Here is a 15,138-nt window from a genome sequence, read left to right on the forward strand (position 1 = left end):
AGAGAGCAAGTCTCAACTATTGTCTGGTGACTTAAACTGCTGCCACTGTGGCAGAGAAACTGAATGTGCAAGATAGCATGCAGTTGTGTAAAGGGTTAACCATATAGTCCAGTTTGACTATAAACAAAACAAAAGAACACAAGTAGAACTACCCCATACCTTTCCCAGCTATATATCTTTAAAGAAACAGTCTGTCAACATCTTTCTCCTGTGGAGTTCAGACCACAACCTTCTGGTTTGCAGCTGAGTGTTTAGCCCAGCGGTTCTCAACCTTCCTAATGCTGTGACCCTTTACTACAGTTCCTTATGTTGCGATGACCCCCAACCATAACATTATTTTTGTTGCTACTTCATAATTGTAATTTTGTTACTGTTGTGAATCATAATATCTGCTTTGCAGGATGTATTTTCATTGTTACAAACTGAACATAATTAAAGCATAGTGCTTAATCACAAACAATATATAATTATATTGTGAACTATTTATTTCTAATGACAAATAAATGAAATTTTGTCTTGAAGCGTGGTGTAACATGGGTAACAGTCTTCATGCCAGGTACTCGTATGTGGGCGTATCTGCATGTGGGCAGACCTGCCTGGAGATAGAGGAGTGGTGTCTCCAATGGATGGGTGTATGGATTGTGATAGGAATTGTATGAGCACCCAATAAAATGATTTTTTTAAAAAGCGATGTCTCAGTTCCTAAGACCATCAGAAATAGTGTTTTCTGATGGTCTTAAGCGACCCCAGTGAAAGGGTCTTTTGGTCCCCAAAGGGGTCATGACCTACAGGCTGAGAAGTGCTGGCTTAGCCCCTCTGCTACCAAGGCACCTTTCTGGCTACATCACCAGGTATTCTGGAAGAAGTGGAAATTTTAAAGCACACAATTTAACAAAAACAAATGAAAACTCTTCCTTCATTCCTGCCCTTCCTGCAATTGTTGTACTGCTTTTTTTTTAAAAAAGGTTATTAATTTCAGAATGCTCAGATCATGTTGGTCTTTAACGATGATGCTACTTTTTGAGACTGAGCTGTCACTCACTGGTTATTGACTTTCAAACACTTATCAACATTTTCTAGTAGTGGTTGTTGGTCTATTTGTTCTGGTGGGTTTTCCTTTTAAAAAAAATACCAGATACCAGAGTTTAAAAAGCTTAGGAGAATAAAAATAAATAGTGAGAGCAATGCATAAGTCTAACGTCAAGTAAGCATCATCTCTAAAATGACCACCGTCAGTACAAACGTTTTGCAACGATGGCAACATAGATGAGAGAGGTTGTTTTAGAGTATGTTCCTTCACATCAGCGTTCCTCCCTCACTTTCTGCCTCTGTACCTGCCTATAGAGCAAAACCAGCTAAGCAGTTGGCAGACTGCTTTGTGCCTCACTTCTCTGATCAGCTGATTAACACTACTTCTCTTTCATTTCCTTTATCTACTCATCCATGATTCCTCCACCAAAAATAATTAACTAACCATGCAAAAAAAACACCCCAAAATACTAGTTTTCCTTTTGTCATTTTTGTCCTTCAAGTATAATTTTTAATTGTGTATGAAGGAGATAATTGCGTTAAAAAAAGATGAAATGTTTTTCTGTTTGCTGTTTATTTTGTTTGGAATTCTCTTCCATTTCTTCCCTATGACCCTCTTGTATTTCAGGAGTTAAATGTTATTTACTTTTCTGACTCCTCAAGCCTAAACTGTATATCCTGTATATACTCTCTATGCTCATTTCTATTATAGATTTATCAATTATAATTCCTTGTCTGCCTTCTCTGTTATAATTTAAACTCCTATAAGACAGGCTCAGATCTTACTTGTCTTTGTGTCCTCAGTACATGGTACAAGAGCCTGGTACCTGGTTAGAGTACTAGTTTTGGGTTCTTGTTTGCAAATTACAAAAATCAACTTTAGTTAGCTGGAGCAAAAGAAAGGGAATTTTATGGGAAGCATACCGGTTAGCTTACTAAAGACTAGAGAACCAGTTTCAGAGAATACATAGGAACCAAGGAAATTATAAAACTGAACCATAGCCAAAGTTAATACCTTGGGATTAGCCAATCTTTGTTTGTTTAAGGTACCATTAGGTCTTTTACAAAACACTGAATCTATTGCTAGAACATTGTCACTGGGTACTGTATGTCATTGCCTTAGGAATGGATTTTAAACTGTCTCTGCAACTTTAGCTCCAGACTCAAATGCATGAGAACATCTAATTGACACATGTGTTTGGTCCCTAAAGAGGCAGAGCAAGAATCCGACCATTTTGGCTACCATCGTTTGAACTAAGGCTCAACTTTCTCCAAGACACAAACAGTGACAGATTCTATAAACATACAGGGTGGAGCGAGGGATGAAGATGATGGACAGCCAAATATAAAATGGACACGTGAGTTTTAATAAACATTAGATAAATATTCGTCAAATAAATGAGAGAACCAGATGAATACATTTTCCTGAGTCTATACATCACCAGGCATTGAAGTGATTCATATGTTGCCATTCTGTAATTCAAAACTAAGTCACTATCAAACTACCAAACAAGTAAAATAAGCAAAATGATTAGTTTTAAATGATGATGCTTCATTATTAAATTATTTACATTAAATGTAAACTTTTGGGGGTACTCCTGTTTTGCATTCCCCTTATCACAAATGTTTATCTAGTACTTGGTGGAGCCAGGAATTGAATTTGGCAAAACTGATTCCTTAACACTTAACTACAATGGCTTTTATTTCTTAGCCATCTTATTCATCAAATACTAGGTTTAAGTTCTGGCAGTATCTACCAAATTTCAATATGTCTAAATCCTAGGAATTTTATTCCAGAAACAGACAAACAAAATACACATACTTGTGCATTTTAAAAGACATGAAGTATTTATAGTAGCCTAATGTTAGAAACAACAAGCCAGAGTGAACAGGAAAAAAATGTGGCGTAGACTTAATATGAGAATGAACAAATCACTGCTATGCATATGAATATGGTTGACTCTCAAAAGCATACCTACCACGAGTGAAAACTAGACTACAGGGATGCATACTGTATGAGTTTTTCATGTAAAGTTCAGAAACAGGCAAAATCTAGCATTAGTGATCAATGATCCCCCCTTTGGGTAGTTTGGAGGGGACTTCTACTACTGGTAATGTTTTATTTTTGACTTGGAGGTAATTATAATGGGTAGTGTATATACTTTGTAATAATTTCTGAAGTTGTATGCTTTCCTATATACATTTAAACAGTTAAACAAACAAAACAGTTGTATATGAATTTTCTTGGCATGTGCCTGGTTTCTTCAAGGGTTAACACAAAAGGCTGGCATATCACCTCCAAGTATTTTAATATGCTAAACTTTGTTACTTACTTTTATATAGGACTTAATCTTGCCATCTTATTTTGTGTTTTATGTAACCTAGTTTCTTTTCATTTCTTCCTCCTTTCCTATTTTGATAGACATAATTTATACCAGGTTGAAAGTTATAGGTTCTATTTTTATTCTAATAGTTATTAATGTTTATGCTTATTTGAATGATTTTTCCCATCAATGAAAAAATTTATTGTTACAGCTTTCCCTGAACAAGACTTCTGTCTTGGCAAGCCCTTAATGTCCACTATGTTTACCCACCTCTGCCCCCACCATGTTGGGGTTCCTGATTTTTTGAGGTTCAGGATTGTTACCCGTATATTTTACTGTTTACTTTTTTCTCTCCTTCCCTTGCCTTCATTTCCATTGTTTATTTAACAATATTGAACCATTAAGTTATTTACTCACCCTCTCCAGTCATATCTTAATGGAGCAAGTCCTCCTGGATTTATTTCCATGTACTTTTAAAAATAAATAATTTCTATTGTGGGCTCTTCCAACAATCCATACATCAATTGTATCAAACACATTTGTACATATGTGGCAATCATCATTTTATATAATACTTTACACCATGGTGCTTGACTCCAAAATTCTCTGTCTTTAAGGATATGCAGTTATAAATAATCGTTTGATTTTTTAACTAGCTGCTTTTCTTGGCAAACATTCTGAATGCTTATATTCCTAATATCTTTATATCACCCTTATATTTATTTTTTAATTTTTATTTTTTAAACATTTTATTAGGGGCTCATACAACTCTTATCACAATCCATACATATACATACATCAATTGTATAAAGCACATCTGTACATTCTTTGTCCTAATCATTTTCAAAACCTTTGCTCTCCACTTAAGCCCTTTGCATCAGGTCCTCTCTTTTTCCCCCTCCCTCCCCGCTCCCCCCTCCCTCATGAGCCCTTGATAATTTATAGATTATTATATTATCATATCTTGCCCTATCCGACATTTCCCTTTACCCCCTTCTCTGTTGTCCGCCCCCCAGGGAGGAGGTCACATGTAGATCCTTGTAATCAGTTCTCCCTTTCCAAGCCACTCACCCTCTACTCTCCCAATATCGCCCCTCACCCACTGGTTCTGAAGGTATCATCCACCCTGGATTCCCTGTGCCTCCAGCTCCTATCTGCACCAGTATACAACCTCTGCTCTATCCAGACTTGAAAGGTAGAATTTGGATCATGGTAGTTGTGGGGAGGAAGCATCCAGGATCTGGGGGAAAGCTGTATTCTTCATTGGTGCTACATCGCACCCTGACTGACCCATCTCCTCCCCTAGACCCCTCTGTGAGGGGGTCTCCAGTGGCTGACAAATGGGCTTTGGGTCTCCACTCTGCACTTCCCCCTTCATTCACTATGGTAAGGTTTTTTTTTTTGATGGTGCCTTATCCCTGATCCCTTTGGCACCTTGTGATCGCACAGGCTGGTGTGCTTCTTCCATGTGGGCTTTGTTGCTTCTGAGCAAGATGGCTGCTTGTTCACCTTCAAGCCTTTAAGACCCCAGACACTATCTCTTTTGATAGCCAGGCCCCATCAGCTTTCTTTGCCACATTTGCTTATGCACCCGTTTGTCCTCGGCGATCGTATCATATCTCCCTTATATTTAAATGATAACTTAGTTATCTATAAAAGTTCCTATCTTTCAACATTTAGACTGTCTTGTAACTCATTATATTTCTCTATATCCTGTTAGGTCTTTTCCCTTATCTACTATACCATTCTGATGTTTCATACCTTTAATTATTGGTCATTATTTCCTCAACTCCATTTTTTCTTTGGGCAAGTCTTGCAGCTCTTATTTAGATCTTTATTAGATTTTTTTTTCTGTTCCTCTTGCTAGGTGCTGTCAAATTGATTTTTGACTCATAGTAACCATGTATGTAACTGAAGGAAACATTGCTCAGTCCTGCATCCTCCTCACAATTATAGTCTGAGGCCCTTGTTACAGCCACTCTGTCAGTCCATCTCATTAAGGGACTTTCTGTTTCACTGACCTGCTCTCCTTTACCAAGCATGATGTCCTTTTCCAGGGACTGCTCCTTCATACCATGTCCAAACCATATGAGACAAGATCTTATCCTTGCTGCTAAGGAGTGTTCTGTCCATGGTATCTTCAGTAGTCTTTGCCAGCACCGTAATTCAGAGAAATCAGTTCTTTTTCAGTTTTCCATATGCACAGTTCAGCTTTCCTTGCATATGAAACAATTAAAAATACCATCGCTTGGTTCAGGTACACCTTAATTTTCAAAGTGACATCTTAATTTTTTTTCAAATGACATCTTTGCTTTTTAAAACTTTAAAGAGATCTTTTGCAGTAGATTTGTCAAATGTAATCATCATTTAATCTCTTGACTGTTTCTTCCATGGATGTTGGTTGTAGATCCAATAAAATCCTTGATAGAAAGGGGCAACCGATTATAGGGATCTACATATAACCTCCTTCCTGGGGGACGGACAACAGAAAAGTGGGTGAAGGGAGACGTCGGGCAGTGTAAGATATGACAAAATAATAATTTATAAATTATCAAGGGCTCATGAGGGAAGGGCAAGCGGGGAGGGAGGGGGAAAAATGAGGAGCTGATGCCAGGGGCTTACATGGAGAGCAAAATGTTTTGAGAATGATGAGGGTAACGAATGTACAAAAGTGCATTATACAATTGATATATCATGGATTGTGATAAGAGTTGTATGAGTCCCCAATAAAATGATTTTTTTAAATCCTTGATAATGTCAGTCTTTTAAAAAAAATTATGATGTTGCTTATTGATTAGTTGTGAGGATTTTTGTTTTCTTTGTTGAGGTGCATACATACCAAAAGCTGTAGTTGATCTTCATCTCCATCAGTAAGTGCTTCAATTCCTCCTTCATTTCAGCAAGCCAGGTTGTATCATCTCTATCTTGAAGATTGTTGATGAATCTTCCTCTAACCCTCTCCTCTAGTCTCTATGTAATTTTAACATTTTAGGAAACATACATTTCACTGTTTTTATACCTTCTTATTGCTTCATTCTGATCTATCTACTCATTGAATTTATTTTTCAACTATATCCATTGTGTTACTTAACCTCTCTAATTTTTAAATTTTGAATTAATATGTTTTTCAGATTCCAGTTGGTTCACCATTATAACTGCTTATTTATTATCATTCTCCTAATCTTACTTAAGTTTCCTGAAGATATTTATTTAAATTTTGTCTTCTGTCTGGCCCATAATTTCTGTTTCCTCTAGAATATGTTGCTCTGGTTTGGGCCAGATTCTTTTTGTTGTTGTTTGTTTGTTTGTTTGGGTTTGGTTTTTGTCTTTGAGTACTTGTACTCTTGAAGGAATGCGTTTCCTTGAAAATATCAACTGTCTTCACGGATAATACGTACTTGAATGTAGCATCGGAGCCCCAGATTCAAATTTGTGCCCTTTCTGCTAAATTCATAGAATTTGTGAGGAGACAGGGAAGTGATTTAAGCCTGAAGTCAGATATTTACCAAGGAAATCAGGAAATCAATAAATATGTTTTGGTTATTAGACACTTGTTTAAGTAGAATGATTAGGTAAGCAGTTTGGATCTAAATCAGCGGTTCTCAACCTGTAAGTAGCGACCCATTTGGGGGTCGAATGACCCTTTCGCAGGGGTTGCCCAATTCATAACAGTAGCAAAATTACAGTTATGAAGAGCAACGTAAATAATGTTATGGTTGGGGGGGTCATCACACATGATGAGCTGTATTAAATAAAGGTTCGCGGCCTGAGGCAGGTTGAGAACCACTGATCTAAATGAAGAGAAGGACTGGTAAAATAAATTGGAAAGTGTCTATGTAGCATTTAGTGAGGCTAATGATTTTCTTGGGAATAAAAGAAAGCGAAGGCCTTGGAAGCTGGTTTGATTCTTGAAAGTAGGTTAAGGAATTTTAAATAATAAAAGATATACTTTGTGATTGGTCTTGGCCATCATATCAAGAAAGCAGTATGCTATCTATCTAGCCTCACTAAGTTGACCTATTTATCTTTGTTGGTTCTATGATCCTAGTTAACTATTTCAGGCACCTGTAGCGCTTTAATAGTCTATTTAGCAGTGTTAGTTTATTAGCAGGCTGTCTGAGATAAGTAGTTTCAGGCCCTTCTCTGCTATTGATGAGCCGTGCCCCTTTGGGCAAGTCAAATGAACTTTCCTGGATATGAGTTTCCTCATCAACAGAGTATGTGATTGCAGCAAATGATTTGTAAGGGTCTGTTCTACCTCACAATCCCAGGACTCTTACTGGAAATATAGTTATTAATAGTTTTTCAGTTAATAGGGTGAATATTTAGAATAAAATTTTCTTGAGTTAATTTAACCAAAGTTGAGTTAGTTGAAAAGAGTATAATTTAAGTAATTGTTTGATTACTTCTGAGAAAGACTTCTCTAACTCATAGTGTTATTTGCAATTTTTAATTACATATCTTTCCTTACAGCACCGCCGGCATTGAGTTTCACGTTTAAAAATTCACGCTTAGTAACTCAGTGGCTGTGATGTGGTACTTTAAAGTTTCATTTCAATTTCTTTAATTATTCAGAAGGCTAGTGATTCTAAGTATCTTATTCTTTGGGCATACTTCTATGTGGACGGTTTTCTTTTAGTCTTTGAACATCTAGTAAGTCTTATAAATAAAAAAATAGCATCAATTATTAACCAGACAAATAACAGAATCGTCAAAGATATTTTCAAGTATTACCTCATTCTCAGATGTTTTTCTACATTTGATCTTAGCCAAAAGGCCAAGAAGCGATCAGGAGGTCTTTTTCAAATGCGTTTTTTGACATAGTTTGTGAGGAAACATGCAAAGAGATTTTTTTGAAAATATACTTTTAAAAGATAGCAAAATCAAATAGTTAAGAAATGGAAATGCTTAACACTAACAAGTGACAAAACTTAAAGTCTTCGTAACTGCTTTCCAAAAACATTGATTTTTAAGAAAATCAGCTAATCTTATTTTTGGTATGTATTAATATAGCAGGGAGCCCCAGTGGCATAGTGGTTACATGGTGTGCTGCTAATTGCCAGGTTAACAGTTGAAACCAGCAGGTGCTCTGAGGGAGGAACACAGGGCTTAAAGAGCTACAGTCTTGGAAACTCAGTTCCTGTAGGATCGCTATGAATCGTTATCCACAGACTCACTGACAGTGAGTTTGGTTTGGGTTCTATTAATGTAGCTAACTTTTAGATTGTTCCGTGAACTTTGAAGTAGCTTGTGCTTAGCAGTGAAATACAATAGAGAAGCAGAACCCGATAGTGTGCATTTGAGATAAACTCTTGGGAAGATTTCAGTGGTAGCAAACGTGGCTTTTTAGATACTGGATAACAAATGCGTAACAATAATTCAAAGAGGAAGTAAGAACTTTGTGATGTGGGGTGGCACACATAAGGGAAATTAAGTAAAAAAGGATGGTGCAAGATATTTAAAACCGGACTTCCCTTTCACTGTTAATGGTAAATACGTATATCACCAAGAGCCCTGGTGGTGGGGTGGGTTACTTGCTGGGCTGCTAACCACAGGTCAGGAGCTCAAAGCCCACTAGCTGCTCTGCTGGAGAAAGGTGAGACTGTCTGCTCACAAAAAGATGCACAGCCTCAGGAACGTACAGGGGCAGCTCTCCTCTGGCCTTTGGAGTCACTGTAAATCAGAATCAACTTGATGGCAGTGAGTTTGGTTTTTAGAGCATAGTGCATATCTACATCCCATACAGTCACACAGTGCTGTATATGAGCACGTCTCCAGGACAAGATTGGCAATTGATTTTTATAATTGTTAATTTATAGAGAATCTAATTTCATTGTAGGAATGACAACTCATAGTTTATCTTAAAAGGATGTTAATAGCATAAGAATTCTCCACATCCCTCTTTATTCCTTGCTACTCTCTCCTGCCCATTTCTACTCTACTTTTGCTTTTATCCCTTTCTCCTCTGATCTTTGTCTAATTCCTTTCTTACTGTTTCTCTTTGTTAAACTTTATACCTTTTTTTGTTTCTTGCTTACTCTCATTTTTCATCACTCTCTTCGACCAGTTTAACTTCTCTTACTTACCTACTCTATTTTTGTCCATCAACCCTCATCAGTTTTCTAATTAACACATAAACCTCCTCAGGGAATTTCTTTCTTTTCTTCTATTCTTGAATATGAAGTATTATGTTGGAGAACTTAGAATTAATAGCCATGAGAGATAGTTATAAATTGATATATTTGGTCTCTATACCTTAATTTCTCTAATTTTGAAAGGAGGAATGGAAACAGTCTCCAAGGATCCCTACAGCCCTAAAATTCTGTGACTCTTCCATAACTGTCTCTCCAATTTTTTCGTATGTGCTGCTCTCATTAATTTCATAAATATTTACATACCTACCAACTGTTTACAACTGCTATGCATGTGACAAAATAAAAGGAAGTGAAAAACAGAGTTTCTTCCCTTGAATTGTTTATTCTGTTTAGAGAGAGATAAGAGATATGTAGGTATATTACAGGAGACAACGTAAAATGGATTGTGATAAGAGTTGTATGAGCTGCTAATAAAATGTAAAAAAAGAAAAAAAAAGAAAATGATTAGGACAAAGAATGTACAGATGTGCTTTATACAATTGATGTATGTATATGCATGGATTGTGATAAGAGTTGTATGAGCCCCTACTAAAATGTTTTTAAAAAAAGGTTTGTCCCCAAATCATAAACTTTTATTAACTAAAAATATTTTTAAAATATGTAAAAACACAACTATTGTTTCTTGGCATTTGTAGATCTATACATATTTGCAGGTGGTGTTTCAGTTTCTCTATGAATCCCTGGTGGCACAGCAGGTTAAGTGGTGGGCTGTTAACTGCAAACTGGGTGTTCAAACCTACCAGCCGCTCCGCGGAAGACCAATGAAACCGACTGCTCCTGTGAAGAGTTGCCGTCTCGGAAACCCTGTACAGCAGCTCTACTCTGTCCCATAGGGTTGCTATGCATTGACATCTACTCTATGGCATGTTTTTTAATCCTTCCCCAAATACACATTGATTTCCACCACCTCAAATTGGCATTGAAGGATTTACCATGTTCTTGAGTATTGTGAACCAGAAGAAGTCTGAAAGGGAAAGGTCAGGGATATAGAGAGGATGAAGTCGCTTCTTAATGAAATTCTCATAGAATAACCCTTGGTACCATATGCTGATACATTTTGTGATTGAAAAATTCTTTGCTGCAACCTTCCTAGCCTTTTTCTCACCAATACAGTTTTCCATTTTCTTAAAACTTCTTTATAAGAAGCCCTCGTGATCAACCAATGCCCTTTGAGAAAATCTATTACTATTACCCCTTGGGACTTCTACAAAACAGTGGTCAAATATTCTGAGCTGCCGTCTCTGCCTTGAATTTAATTGACTCGGCAGATTTCATTGGAAATCACTGTTTTGATTGTACCTTTTTTTAAAGACACTAATTAAACTAAGATAAGCGCATCACTGGAAGAACTTATCTGCAGCCATCTACTGACTGCAGAGACATGTTTAAACACATTTTGTTTGGAATAAATCCAAGCATGTGTAAACTGGAGCCCAAGTGGCAATACTTGTTGACATATTCATGTATTAACATTCAATTAGTTACATTCTGTTTCTAGTCTGTCTAGACCAGAGCCATGTTTATTCTTCAGGGCTATAAGCTACTTCTCTAACCAGTTCCATGGCAGGCCCATGGAAGCACTAAGAGATTCCTCTTTATGCTCCTTACATGCAGGAGCCCCCATTGCACTTAATCTGTAACATTATTTTATGTGATTACTTAATATACTTGATTTCAGCCTAGAATTTATCAATGACAGGAAACTATATCTCAGAACTAAGGAGATTATTCTTAACCATGTTTTAGTACATTATTATTTTCTGCCCTCAAGTTTTTATATATCTATAAATAAATTTGAATTTTGGGGTGATTCTGTTCAAGAATAGTATGGATGGCTGAATAAATATAACCACACGGTCTTTCCACAGCATGTATTTTTATACTATGTACTTTGGTTTGGTTCTGCACATTTTTAGGGGTTATTGCTTTTGGAAACATCTCTTCTTTTCATAGGCTGTCTGTACTCTCTGGTGGAGTTCCTGGGTAGTGTATATTTTAATGTGCTTGGTTGCTAACTGAAAGGTTGGAGGTTTGAGCTCACCCAAAGGCATCTAGGAAGAAAGCCCTGGTGATTTACTTTTGAAAAACAGCCATTGATACCTTCTGAACCACAGATTCATCATTTACTTGATGGTAGCTGATTGGGATGTTGATTATAGGGACTTAGGGACAAGGGAATACAATAATAGGAGATGGGTTGATTTTTACAAGAGCTTAGATTGTTGAGATGCAACTGTTCTGTATCATAATCGTGATGGTAGGTATAAGAATCTACATGTGTGATAAAATTACACAGAACTGAATATGTACAAACACACATATGAATGAATACAAAGAAAATTGGGGAAATCAGTATAAAATGGTTGAATTGAATGGCTATTGACTGCAAGATGTTACCATTAGAAAGGACTGGTTAAAAGATAATCTGCTCTCTGAATTCTTTTTTCACAGCTCCAATGAATCTATAATTGTCCCCAAATTAAAAGTTTAATAGAAACAATAGCTTTTTAAAGAAGTCTATGCCCTGGTGACATAGTGGCTACGTGTTGAACTGCTAGCAACAAGGTCAGCAATTCAAAGCCACCAGCTGCTCCCGAAGAGAAAGACAGGGCTTTCCACTCCCACAATGAGTCACAGTCTCAGAAACTCACAGGGATAGTTCTGTCCTGTAAGGTTGCTGAGTGTCAGCATCGACTCGATGGCAGGGAGTTTGGTTTTGGGATGCTGAAAGATAATAATTTAGAATATGTACCTTCAAGAATCATGTTGACCTGTCTTTGGGACATGACTTTCCATTTAAATCACTGCCATTGAGTGAATTCGACTCACAGGGACCCGTGTGGACAGAGTAGAACTACCCCTGTAGCGTCCTGCGGCTGTAAATGTACACGAGCAAAAAGCCTCATCTTTCTCCCTTAGAGAAGCTGGTGGGTTCAGACTGCTAACCTCTTCTTGTAACCACTAGGACTTCTTGGGAATACCCTACCGACTAGATTTTGTTCATTTTCTATTGAGTTTATCTTGTGTTTCATGGAAAGTAAGCAATGCTTTGGATGTGGTGGCTCTATTAACAGAACAAAAACTTTGCAGACACCTAACTCATGTCAGTTTTATTTCACTCTCATAGTGTGCATCTAAGAAAAGTTAAGTTAATCCTAATAATGGTACTTTTTTTTCAATAAAATTCATGAGAAAGTAAAGCATTTGGAAGTTCACTCTGTCCGTGATGAAGCATTTTATAGTATTGTGAATACTACCATAAATGAATCTAAAAAATTTACCATTAAAAACATGTTTTATGCACTAATATAAATATCATTTAGTGGAACATTGACTCATGGTCAAAAATTGTTTTTACAATATTAAAAACTTCAATGTAGTAGAAGATGTATTTGAAATTAGTTGGAGTTCATTCATAATTATATATAAACTCATATAGTCTATCAATAAAACAAAAGCATAAAAGTATTTTTAAATTATTTGTTGGCTCTTAACCATAGCATATTTATAAATATTTATATATGCACACATATATAAGGGACTTCAAAATATTAAGCAGAAAATGGAATTAGACTAAACTATAAATTTGTTTCCATGAACTTTTTGAAGCCTCCTTGTAGAGTATTTTAACTAAGAAAAATCCGTGATAATCTGATTTGAATCTTTTAAAATGTCTTATCATATATATATGTTTATATATATCACTCAATATTTGCTGCCTTTTTTCAGTGAGTCTGAGGTGGAGTGATGTCCTAGTCTTTAAACACATATATCCACACCAACCATGTTTAGCTGTCCAAAATCTGACAAGATTATATTGTTTTTCATTCATTCTTTTTATCCTCCATTCCAAGGTACTTCATCAAATTATTTAAATAATTTTGACTCTTTTCTTCCCTCTTCTCAACTTCCCACATACCATATATATTTGTGTATGAGCTCATTCTTAATGCAGTTTTTGTGGTAAAATTAGTTGCCTCATTCCATGATGCTCACCTTCCCAACACAATCGCTGAAGACAAAGTGGGTGCATAGACAAATGTGGTGAAGAAAGCTGATGTTGCCTGGCTATCAAAAGATAAAGAGTCTGGGGTCTTAAAGGCTTGAAGATAAACAACAGCCATCTAGCTGAGAAGCAGCGAAGCCCACATGGAAGAAGCACACCAGCCTGTGTGATCATGAGGTGTCTATGGGATCAGGTATCAGGCATCAAAGAACAAAAAAGTCAAATCATTGTGAATGAGGAGTGCGGGGTGGGGACCCAAAGCCCATCTATAGGCAACTGGATATCTCCTTACAGAAGGGTCATGGGGAGGAGACGGCCCAGCCAGGGTAGCAATGATGAAACATACAACATTCCTCTAGTTCTTTTAATGCTTACCCCCCACCACTATCATGATCCCCATTCTACCTTATAAACCTGGCTAGATCAGAGGATGTACACTGGTACAGATAGGAACTGGAAACAAAGAAATTTAGGACAGATGAACTCCTATGGGCCAGTGGTGAGAATGGCGGTACCAGGAGAGTGAAGGGAAGGTAGGGTAGAAAGGGGGAGCCGATCACAAGGATCTACATATAACCCCCTCCTTGGGGGATGGACAACAACAGAAAATTGGGTGAAGGGAGACATCAGACAGTATAAGACATGACAAAATAATAATAATTTATAAATTATCAAGGGTTCATGAGGGAGGGGTAGCAGGAAGGGACGGGGAAAATGAGCTGAATTAGGTGCCTCGGCTAATATTTGGGTTGGCTTATACTCGAATATATATGATATGTTAAAGACCAACAAATTAAGCAAATGTGCTGTCTGATGCCCTATCGTTAGTCGGTGTTTCATACTTAACACCAAGATTTAGCTTATCCTTAGCTTTCTTCCTCTTGAGCTTCTTATTTCTGCACTTCATTTTGTTTTCCTGTAAGTGTTTTAATTTTCATTAAAGATATGGTTGTGTGTGTTCCCACAATATAAACCAGCACTATAAAACTGATCTGCAGGAGACTAATTAGACCCAGTTGGACTGGAAATCGCTGAGACTTTGTTAGTGCCATCAACTTTTTCTTTGTGGTTTGAAATAATTCATAACCAAAACTTATTAAACAGCTCAGTTTTCAGAAAATAGGATAATGGCACATGGAACTTCATTAATACAACATTGTATTAATGTTAAAAAACTTAGATCCTTGGTTTTATTGCTAGGAATTATATATGAACAGTGCCATTTAAATTATATGTTTATAATTTAACATCTATAAGATGTGTGTCTTAATGTTTTGATAAAATTAATACCCATTTTAAAAGTTTAATTTGTAACAAGGAAATACTTTTAGATGCAGCTGTCTTTGAAACATGTATCCTGAAAGTGAGTCTGTATTTAAATTGCCTTAAGTGTATATAATTTTCCTCTAGGAATGAGGAAACTTATACTATTTATAATACCCCAGAAATAGATGTGCCTTTTTTCTCAAATTCCTTATTTCTATGTTTATTTATTTCTTTGTTTCCATGTTTCTTCTTCTTTGTCATCTTCCAACCCTTGCCTACTGATTGTTTTTGTTTTTGTTTGTGTGTATCTATTCTTGACCGAAATATGTGTTCTAGAAGAGTGGGTGCTTGAAAATTA

General features: G+C 36.5%; 1 protein-coding gene across 6 annotated transcripts in view; it reads left to right on the top strand.

Moving 5' to 3' along the window:
- The window catches only part of DENND4A (DENN domain containing 4A), a 162,441-nt gene that overhangs the window by 18,116 nt on the left and 129,187 nt on the right, over positions 1 to 15,138 (top strand). The gene's annotated exons all lie outside the window — the stretch shown is intronic.

The sequence above is a fragment of the Tenrec ecaudatus genome, chromosome 17, assembly GCF_050624435.1.
Source record: "Tenrec ecaudatus isolate mTenEca1 chromosome 17, mTenEca1.hap1, whole genome shotgun sequence".
Classification (NCBI taxonomy): Eukaryota; Metazoa; Chordata; class Mammalia; order Afrosoricida; family Tenrecidae; genus Tenrec; species Tenrec ecaudatus.